Genomic DNA, 11,319 nt, shown 5'->3' with positions numbered 1-11,319 from the left:
CGGTGGCAGAAAATAAATGGGATTGCCACTGTTCAGTCCGGTGGCAGAGAAGAAATGGGATTGAAAGAGAAAATATAGTTATCTAAACGCCCTATCAACCCCGTTTTGATTGGCACGGTTTCCCCAATATAGCCATCAAAACCAAGCTACCTGGAGAATCTGTTCAGTCCGGTGGCAGAAAATAAATGGGATTGTTCAGTCCGGTGGCAGAGAAGAAATGGGATTGAAAGAGAAAATATAGTTATCTAAACGCTCTATCAACCCCGTTTTGATTGGCACGGTTTCCCCAACATAGCCATCAAAACCAAGCTGCCTGGGGAATGCGATGCGATGCGATGCGATGCGATGCGATGCGATGCGAAGCGATGCAATGCGATGCGATGCGATGCGATGCGATGTGATGCGATGCGATGCGATGCGATGCGATGCGATGCGATGCGATGGGACGCGATGCGATGCGATGCGACGCGATGCGATGCGATGCGATGCGATAGTATTTAGGGGAGCGAGTGAGAGGTCAGTGCCACTGTTCAGTACGGTGGCAGAAAATAAATGTGATTGCCACTGTTCAGTCCGGTGGCTGAGAAGAAATGGGATTGAGAGTGAAGAACATAGTATTTAGGCGAGCGAGCGAGAGAAACTATTTTCCTATCACATAGAAATGGGATTGCCTCTGTTCAGTCCGGTAGCTGAAAATAAATGGGATTGCCACTGGCATTGTCCGGTGGCAGAGAAGAAATGGGATTTAGAGAGAAGATCATAGTATTTGAGGGAGCGAGTGAGAGAAACTGTTTTCTTATCACATTGCAATTGCTATTAAATTAATTTCCGAGCGGGCACCGGCTAATAAACCACTGTTCAGTCCGATGGCAGAAAAGAAATGGGATTGCCTCTGTTCAGTCCGGTTGCAGAAAATAAATGGGATTGCCAGTGTTCAGTACGGTGGCAGAAAATAAATGGGATTGCCACTGTTCAGTCCGGTGGCAGAAAATAAGTGGGATTCTCCGGTGGTCCGGTGGCAGAGAAGAAATGGGATTGAGAGTGAAGAACATAGTATTTAGGCGAGCGAGCGAGAGAAACTATTTTCCTATCACATAGAAATGGGATTGCCTCTGTTCAGTCCGGTAGCTGAAAATAAATGGGATTGCCACTGGCATTGTCCGGTGGCAGAGAAGAAATGGGATTTAGAGAGAAGATCATAGTATTTGAGGGAGCGAGTGAGAGAAACTGTTTTCTTATCACATTGCAATTGCTATTAAATTAATTTCCGAGCGGGCACCGGCTAATAAACCACTGTTCAGTCCGATGGCAGAAAAGAAATGGGATTGCCTCTGTTCAGTCCGGTTGCAGAAAATAAATGGGATTGCCAGTGTTCAGTACGGTGGCAGAAAATAAATGGGATTGCCACTGTTCAGTCCGGTGGCAGAAAATAAGTGGGATTCTCCGGTGGTCCGGTGGCAGAGAAGAAATGGGATTGAAATGCAACTAACTTAATTTCCGAGCGGGCACCGGCTAATAAACCACTGTTCAGTCCGATGGCAGAAAAGAAATGGGATTGCCTCTGTTCAGTCCGGTGGCAGAAAATAAATGGGATTCTCCGGTGGTCCGGTGGCAGAGAAGAAATGGGATTGAAAGAGAAAATATAGTTATCTAAACGCCCTATCAACCCCGTTTTGATTGGCACGGTTTCCCCAACATAGCCATCAAAACCAAGCTGCCTGGGGAATGCGATGCGATGCGATGCGATGCGATGCGATGCGATGCGATGCGATGCGATGCGATGCGATGCGATGCGATGCTATGCGATGCTCTGTTCAGTCCGGTGGCAGAAAATGAATGGGATTGCCACTGTTCAGTCCGGTGGTAGAACGCCCTATCAACCCCGTTTTGATTGGCACGGTTTCCCCAACATAGCCATCAAAACCAAGCTACCTGGAGAATCTGTTCAGTCCGGTGGCAGAAAATAAATGGGATTGTTCAGTCCGGTGGCAGAGAAGAAATGGGATTGAAAGAGAAAATATAGTTATCTAAACGCTCTATCAACCCCGTTTTGATTGGCACGGTTTCCCCAACATAGCCATCAAAACCAAGCTGCCTGGGGAATGCGATGCGATGCGATGCGATGCGATGCGATGCGATGCGAAGCGATGCGATGCGATGCGATGCGATGTGATGCGATGCGATGCGATGCGATGCGATGCGATGGGACGCGATGCGATGCGATGCGATGCGATAGTATTTAGGGGAGCGAGTGAGAGGTCAGTGCCACTGTTCAGTACGGTGGCAGAACATAGTATTTAGGCGAGCGAGCGAGAGAAACTATTTTCCTATCACATAGAAATGGGATTGCCTCTGTTCAGTCCGGTAGCTGAAAATAAATGGGATTGCCACTGGCATTGTCCGGTGGCAGAGAAGAAATGGGATTTAGAGAGAAGATCATAGTATTTGAGGGAGCGAGTGAGAGAAACTGTTTTCTTATCACATTGCAATTGCTATTAAATTAATTTCCGAGCGGGCACCGGCTAATAAACCACTGTTCAGTCCGATGGCAGAAAAGAAATGGGATTGCCTCTGTTCAGTCCGGTTGCAGAAAATAAATGGGATTGCCAGTGTTCAGTACGGTGGCAGAAAATAAATGGGATTGCCACTGTTCAGTCCGGTGGCAGAAAATAAGTGGGATTCTCCGGTGGTCCGGTGGCAGAGAAGAAATGGGATTGAAATGCAACTAACTTAATTTCCGCGATGCGATGCGATGCGATGCGATGCGATGCGATGCGATGCGATGCGATGCGATGCGATGCGATGGGATGCGATGCGATGCGATGCGATGCGATGCGATGCGATGCGATGCGATGCGATGCGATGCGATGCGATGCGATGCTCTGTTCAGTCCGGTGGCAGAAAATAAATGGGATTGCCACTGTTCAGTACGGTGGCAGAAAATAAATGGGATTGCCACTGTTCAGTCCGGTGGCAGAGAAGAAATGGGATTGAAAGAGAAAATATAGTTATCTAAACGCCCTATCAACCCCGTTTTGATTGGCACGGTTTCCCCAACATAGCCATCAAAACCAAGCTACCTGGAGAATCTGTTCAGTCCGATGGCAGAAAAGAAATGGGATTGCCTCTGTTCAGTCCGGTGGCAGAAAATAAATGGGATTCTCCGGTGGTCCGGTGGAAGAGAAGAAATGGGATTGAAAGAGAAAATATAGTTATCTAAACGCCCTATCAACCCCGTTTTGATTGGCACGGTTTCCCCAACATAGCCATCAAAACCAAGCTACCTGGAGAATGCAATGCGATGCGATGCGATGCTCTGTTCAGTCCGGTGGCAGAAAATAAATGGGATTGCCACTGTTCAGTCCGGTGGCAGAGAAGAAATGGGATTGAAAGAGAAAATATAGTTATCTAAACGCTCTATCAACCCCGTTTTGATTGGCACGGTTTCCCCAACATAGCCATCAAAACCAAGCTGCCTGGGGAATGCGATGCGATGCGATGCGATGCGATGCGAAGCGATGCGATGCGATGCGATGTGATGCGATGCGATGCGATGCGATGCGATGCGATGCGATGCGATGCGATGCGATGCGATGCGATGCGATGCGATGCGATGCGATGCGATGCGATGCGATGCGATGCGATGCGATGCGATGCGAAGCGATGCGATGCGATGCGATGCGATGCGATGCGATGCGATGCGATGCGATGCGATGCGAAAATAAATGGGATTGAAAGAGACAATATAGTTATCTAAACGCCCTAACAACCCCGTTTTGATTGGCACGGTTTCCCCAACATAGCCATCAAAACCAAGCTGCCTGGGGAATGCGATGCGATGCGATGCGATGCGATGCTATGCGATGCTCTGTTCAGTCCGGTGGCAGAAAAAAAATGGGATTGCGACTGTTCAGTCCGGTGGCAGAAAATAAATGGGATTGAAAGAGAAAATATGGTCCGGTGGCAGAGAAGAAATGGGATTGAAAGAGAAAATATAGTTATCTAAACGCCCTATCAACCCCGTTTTGATTGGCACGGTTTCCCCAACATAGCCATCAAAACCAAGCTGCCTGGGGAATGCGATGCGATGCGATGCGATGCGATGCGATGCGATGCGATGCGATGCGATGCGATGCGATGCGATGCGATGCGATGCGATGCGATGCGATGCGATGCTATGCGATGCTCTGTTCAGTCCGGTGGCAGAAAATGAATGGGATTGCCACTGTTCAGTCCGGTGGTAGAGGAGAAATGGGATTTCCACTGTTCAGTCCGATGGCAGAAAAGAAATGGGATTGCCTCTGTTCAGTCCGGTGGCAGAAAATAAATGGGATTGCCACTGTTCAGTCCGGTGGCAGAGAAGAAATGGGATTGAAAGAGAAAATATAGTTATCTAAACGCCCTAACAACCCCGTTTTGATTGGCACGGTTTCCCCAACATAGCCATCAAAACCAAGCTGCCTGGGGAATGCGATGTGATGCGATGCGATTCGATGCGATGCGATGCGATGCGATGCGATGCGATGCGATGCGATGCGATGCGATGCGATGCGATTCGATGCGATGCGATGCGATGCGATGCGATGCGATGCGATGCGATGCGATGCGATGCGATGCGATGCGATGCGATGCGATGCGATGCTATGCGATGCTCTGTTCAGTCCGGTGGCAGAAAATGAATGGGATTGCCACTGTTCAGTCCGGTGGTAGAGAAGAAATGGGATTTCCACTGTTCAGTCCGATGGCAGAAAAGAAATGGGATTGCCTCTGTTCAGTCCGGTGGCAGAAAATAAATGGGATTGCCACTGTTCAGTCCGGTGGCAGAGAAGAAATGGGATTGAAAGAGAAAATATAGTTATCTAAACGCCCTAACAACCCCGTTTTGATTGGCACGGTTTCCCCAACATAGCCATCAAAACCAAGCTGCCTGGGGAATGCGATGCGATGCGATGCGATGCGAAGCGATGCATTGCGATGCGATGCGATGCGATGCGATGCGATGCGATGCGATGCGATGCGATGCGATGCGATGCGATGCGATGCGATGCGATGCGATGCGATGCGATGCGATGCGATGCGATGCGATGCGATGCGATGCGATGCGATGCGATGCGATGCGATGCGATGCGATGCGATGCGATGCGATGCGATGCGATGCGATGCGATGCGATGCGATGCGATGCGATGCGATGCGATGCGATGCGATGCTCTGTTCAGTCCGGTGGCAGAAAATAAATGGGATTGCCACTGTTCAGTACGGTGGCAGAAAATAAATGGGATTGCCACTGTTCAGTCCGGTGGCAGAGAAGAAATGGGATTGAAAGAGAAAATATAGTTATCTAAACGCCCTATCAACCCCGTTTTGATTGGCACGGTTTCCCCAACATAGCCATCAAAACCAAGCTGCCTGGGGAATGCGATGCGATGCGATGCGATTCGATGCGATGCGATTCGATGCGATGCGATTCGATGCGATGCGATGCGATGCGATGCGATGCGATGCGATGCGTTGCGATGCGATGCGATGCGATGCGATGCGATGCGATGCGATGCGATGCGATGCGATGCGATGCGATGCGATGCGATGCGATGCGATGCGATGCGATGCGATGCGATGCGATGCGATGCGATGCGATGCGATGCGATGCGATGCGATGCGATGCGATGCGATGCGATGCGATGCGATGCGATGCGATGCGATGCGATGCGATGCGATGCGTTGCGATGCGATGCGATGCGATGCGATGCGATGCGATGCGATGCGATGCGATGCGATGCGATGCGATGCGATGCGATGCTATGCGATGCTCTGTTCAGTCCGGTGGCAGAAAATGAATGGGATTGCCACTGTTCAGTCCGGTGGTAGAGAAGAAATGGGATTTCCACTGTTCAGTCCGATGGCAGAAAAGAAATGGGATTGCCTCTGTTCAGTCCGGTGGCAGAAAATAAATGGGATTGCCACTGTTCAGTCCGGTGGCAGAGAAGAAATGGGATTGAAAGAGAAAATATAGTTATCTAAACGCCCTAACAACCCCGTTTTGATTGGCACGGTTTCCCCAACATAGCCATCAAAACCAAGCTGCCTGGGGAATGCGATGCGATGCGATGCGATGCGAAGCGATGCGATGCGATGCGATGCGATGCGATGCGATGCGATGCGATGCGATGCGATGCGATGCGATGCGATGGGATGCGATGCGATGCGATGCGATGCGATGCGATGCGATGCAATGCGATGCGATGCGATGCGATGCGATGCGATGCGATGCGATGCGATGCGATGCGATGCGATGCGATGCTCTGTTCAGTCCGGTGGCAGAAAATAAATGGGATTGCCACTGTTCAGTACGGTGGCAGAAAATAAATGGGATTGCCACTGTTCAGTCCGGTGGCAGAGAAGAAATGGGATTGAAAGAGAAAATATAGTTATCTAAACGCCCTATCAACCCCGTTTTGATTGGCACGGTTTCCCCAACATATTCATCAAAACCAAGCTGCCTGGGGAATGCGATTTGATGCGATACGATGCGATGCGATGCGATGTGATGCGATGCGATGCGATGCGATGCTATGCGATGCTCTGTTCAGTCCGGTGGCAGAAAAAAAATGGGATTGCGACTGTTCAGTCCGGTGGCAGAAAATAAATGGAATTGAAAGAGAAAATATAGTTATCTAAACGCCCTAACAACCCCGTTTTGATTGGCACGGTTTCCCCAACATAGCCATCAAAACCAAGCTGCCTGGGGAATGCGATGCGATGCGATGCGATGCGATGCGATGCGATGCGATGCGATGGGACGCGATGCGATGCGATGCGACGCGATGCGATGCGATAGTATTTAGGGGAGCGAGTGAGAGGTCAGTGCCACTGTTCAGTACGGTGGCAGAAAATAAATGTGATTGCCACTGTTCAGTCCGGTGGCTGAGAAGAAATGGGATTGAGAGTGAAGAACATAGTATTTAGGCGAGCGAGCGAGAGAAACTATTTTCCTATCACATAGAAATGGGATTGCCTCTGTTCAGTCCGGTAGCTGAAAATAAATGGGATTGCCACTGGCATTGTCCGGTGGCAGAGAAGAAATGGGATTTAGAGAGAAGATCATAGTATTTGAGGGAGCGAGTGAGAGAAACTGTTTTCTTATCACATTGCAATTGCTATTAAATTAATTTCCGAGCGGGCACCGGCTAATAAACCACTGTTCAGTCCGATGGCAGAAAAGAAATGGGATTGCCTCTGTTCAGTCCGGTTGCAGAAAATAAATGGGATTGCCAGTGTTCAGTACGGTGGCAGAAAATAAATGGGATTGCCACTGTTCTGTCCGGTGGCAGAAAATAAGTGGGATTCTCCGGTGGTCCGGTGGCAGAGAAGAAATGGGATTGAAATGCAACTAACTTAATTTCCGAGCGGGCACCGGCTAATAAACCACTGTTCAGTCCGATGGCAGAAAAGAAATGGGATTGCCTCTGTTCAGTCCGGTGGCAGAAAATAAATGGGATTCTCCGGTGGTCCGGTGGAAGAGAAGAAATGGGATTGAAAGAGAAAATATAGTTATCTAAACGCCCTATCAACCCCGTTTTGATTGGCACGGTTTCCCCAACATAGCCATCAAAACCAAGCTACCTGGAGAAGGCAATGCGATGCGATGCGATGCTCTGTTCAGTCCGGTGGCAGAAAATAAATGGGATTGTTCAGTCCGGTGGCAGAGAAGAAATGGGATTGAAAGAGAAAATATAGTTATCTAAACGCTCTATCAACCCCGTTTTGATTGGCACGGTTTCCCCAACATAGCCATCAAAACCAAGCTACCTGGAGAATGCAATGCGATGCGATGCGATGCTCTGTTCAGTCCGGTGGCAGAAAATAAATGGGATTGTTCAGTCCGGTGGCAGAGAAGAAATGGGATTGAAAGAGAAAATATAGTTATCTAAACGCTCTATCAACCCCGTTTTGATTGGCACGGTTTCCCCAACATAGCCATCAAAACCAAGCTGCCTGGGGAATGCGATTTGATGCGATACGATGCGATGCGATGCGATGCGATGCGATGCGATGCGATGCGATGGGATGCGATGCGATGCGATGCGATGCGATGCGATGCGATGCGACGCGATACGATGCGATGCGATGCGATGCGATGCGATGCGACGCGATGCGATGCGATGCGATGCGATAGTATTTAGGGGAGCGAGTGAGAGGTCAGTGCCACTGTTCAGTACGGTGGCAGAAAATAAATGTGATTGCCACTGTTCAGTCCGGTGGCTGAGAAGAAATGGGATTGAGAGTGAAGAACATAGTATTTAGGCGAGCGAGCGAGAGAAACTATTTTCCTATCACATAGAAATGGGATTGCCTCTGTTCAGTCCGGTAGCTGAAAATAAATGGGATTGCCACTGTTCAGTCCGGTGGCAGAAAATAAATGGGATTGCCACTGTTCAGTCCGGTGGTAGAGAAGAAATGGGATTTCCACTGTTCAGTCCGATGGCAGAAAAGAAATGGGATTGCCTCTATTCAGTCCGGTGGCAGAAAATAAATGGGATTCTCCGGTGGTCCGGTGGCAGAGAAGAAATGGGATTGAAAGAGAAAATATAGTTATCTAAACGCCCTATCAACCCCGTTTTGATTGGCACGGTTTCCCCAACATAGCCATCAAAACCAAGCTGCCTGGGGAATGCGATGCGATGCGATGCGATGCGATGCGATGCGATGCGATGCGATGCGATGCGATGCGATGCGATGCGATGCGATGCGATGCGATGCGATGCGATGCGATGCGATGCGATGCGATGCGATGCGATGCGATGCGATGCGATGCGATGCGATGCGATGCGATGCGATGCGATGCGATGCGATGCGATGCGATGCGATGCGATGCGATGCGATGCGATGCGATGCGATGCGATGCGATGCGATGCGATGCGATGCGATGCGATGCGATGCGATGCGATGCGATGGGATGCGATGCGATGCGATGCGATGCGATGCGATGCGATGCGATGCGATGCGATGCGATGCGATGCGATGCGATGCGATGCGATGCGATGCGATGCGATGCGATGCGATGCTCTGTTCAGTCCGGTGGCAGAAAATAAATGGGATTGCCACTGTTCAGTACGGTGGCAGAAAATAAATGGGATTGCCACTGTTCAGTCCGGTGGCAGAGAAGAAATGGGATTGAAAGAGAAAATATAGTTATCTAAACGCCCTATCAACCCCGTTTTGATTGGCACGGTTTCCCCAACATAGCCATCAAAACCAAGCTACCTGGAGAATCTGTTCAGTCCGGTGGCAGAAAATAAATGGGATTGCCACTGTTCAGTCCGGTGGCAGAGAAGAAATGGGATTGAAAGAGAAAATATAGTTATCTAAACGCTCTATCAACCCCGTTTTGATTGGCACGGTTTCCCCAACATAGCCATCAAAACCAAGCTGCCTGGGGAATGCGATGCGATGCGATGCGATGCGATGCGATGCGATGCGAAACGATGCGATGCGATGCGATGCGATGTGATGCGATGCGATGCGATGCGATGCGATGCGATGCGATGCGATGCGATGGGACGCGATGCGATGCGATGCGACGCGATGCGATGCGATGCGATGCGATAGTATTTAGGGGAGCGAGTGAGAGGTCAGTGCCACTGTTCAGTACGGTGGCAGAAAATAAATGTGATTGCCACTGTTCAGTCCGGTGGCTGAGAAGAAATGGGATTGAGAGTGAAGAACATAGTATTTAGGCGAGCGAGCGAGAGAAACTATTTTCCTATCACATAGAAATGGGATTGCCTCTGTTCAGTCCGGTAGCTGAAAATAAATGGGATTGCCACTGGCATTGTCCGGTGGCAGAGAAGAAATGGGATTTAGAGAGAAGATCATAGTATTTGAGGGAGCGAGTGAGAGAAACTGTTTTCTTATCACATTGCAATTGCTATTAAATTAATTTCCGAGCGGGCACCGGCTAATAAACCACTGTTCAGTCCGATGGCAGAAAAGAAATGGGATTGCCTCTGTTCAGTCCGGTTGCAGAAAATAAATGGGATTGCCAGTGTTCAGTACGGTGGCAGAAAATAAATGGGATTGCCACTGTTCAGTCCGGTGGCAGAAAATAAGTGGGATTCTCCGGTGGTCCGGTGGCAGAGAAGAAATGGGATTGAAATGCAACTAACTTAATTTCCGCGATGCGATGCGATGCGATGCGATGCGATGCGATGCGATGCGATGCGATGCGATGCGATGCGATGCGATGCGATGCGATGCGATGCGATGCGATGCGATGCGATGCGATGCGATGCGATGCGATGCGATGGGATGCGATGCGATGCGATGCGATGCGATGCGATGCGATGCGATGCGATGCGATGCGATGCGATGCGATGCGATGCGATGCGATGCGATGCGATGCGATGCGATGCGATGCGATGCTCTGTTCAGTCCGGTGGCAGAAAATAAATGGGATTGCCACTGTTCAGTACGGTGGCAGAAAATAAATGGGATTGAAAGAGAAAATATAGTTATCTAAACGCCCTATCAACCCCGTTTTGATTGGCACGGTTTCCCCAACATAGCCATCAAAACCAAGCTACCTGGAGAATCTGTTCAGTCCGGTGGCAGAAAATAAATGGGATTGTTCAGTCCGGTGGCAGAGAAGAAATGGGATTGAAAGAGAAAATATAGTTATCTAAACGCTCTATCAACCCCGTTTTGATTGGCACGGTTTCCCCAACATAGCCATCAAAACCAAGCTGCCTGGGGAATGCGATGCGATGCGATGCGATGCGATGCGATGCGATGCGATGCGATGCGATGCGATGCGAAGCGATGCGATGCGATGCGATGCGATGTGATGCGATGCGATGCGATGCGATGCGATGCGATGCGATGCGATGCGATGCGATGGGACGCGATGCGATGCGATGCGACGCGATGCGATGCGATGCGATGCGATAGTATTTAGGGGAGCGAGTGAGAGGTCAGTGCCACTGTTCAGTACGGTGGCAGAAAATAAATGTGATTGCCACTGTTCAGTCCGGTGGCTGAGAAGAAATGGGATTGAGAGTGAAGAACATAGTATTTAGGCGAGCGAGCGAGAGAAACTATTTTCCTATCACATAGAAATGGGATTGCCTCTGTTCAGTCCGGTAGCTGAAAATAAATGGGATTGCCACTGGCATTGTCCGGTGGCAGAGAAGAAATGGGATTTAGAGAGAAGATCATAGTATTTGAGGGAGCGAGTGAGAGAAACTGTTTTCTTATCACATTGCAATTGCTATTAAATTAATTTCCGAGCGGGCACCGGCTAATAAACCACTGTTCAGTCCGAT

The sequence above is a fragment of the Toxorhynchites rutilus genome, chromosome 3 (assembly GCF_029784135.1).
Source record: "Toxorhynchites rutilus septentrionalis strain SRP chromosome 3, ASM2978413v1, whole genome shotgun sequence".
In the NCBI taxonomy this organism is placed as follows: Eukaryota; Metazoa; Arthropoda; class Insecta; order Diptera; family Culicidae; genus Toxorhynchites; species Toxorhynchites rutilus.
This window is presented reverse-complemented; position numbering follows the sequence as displayed.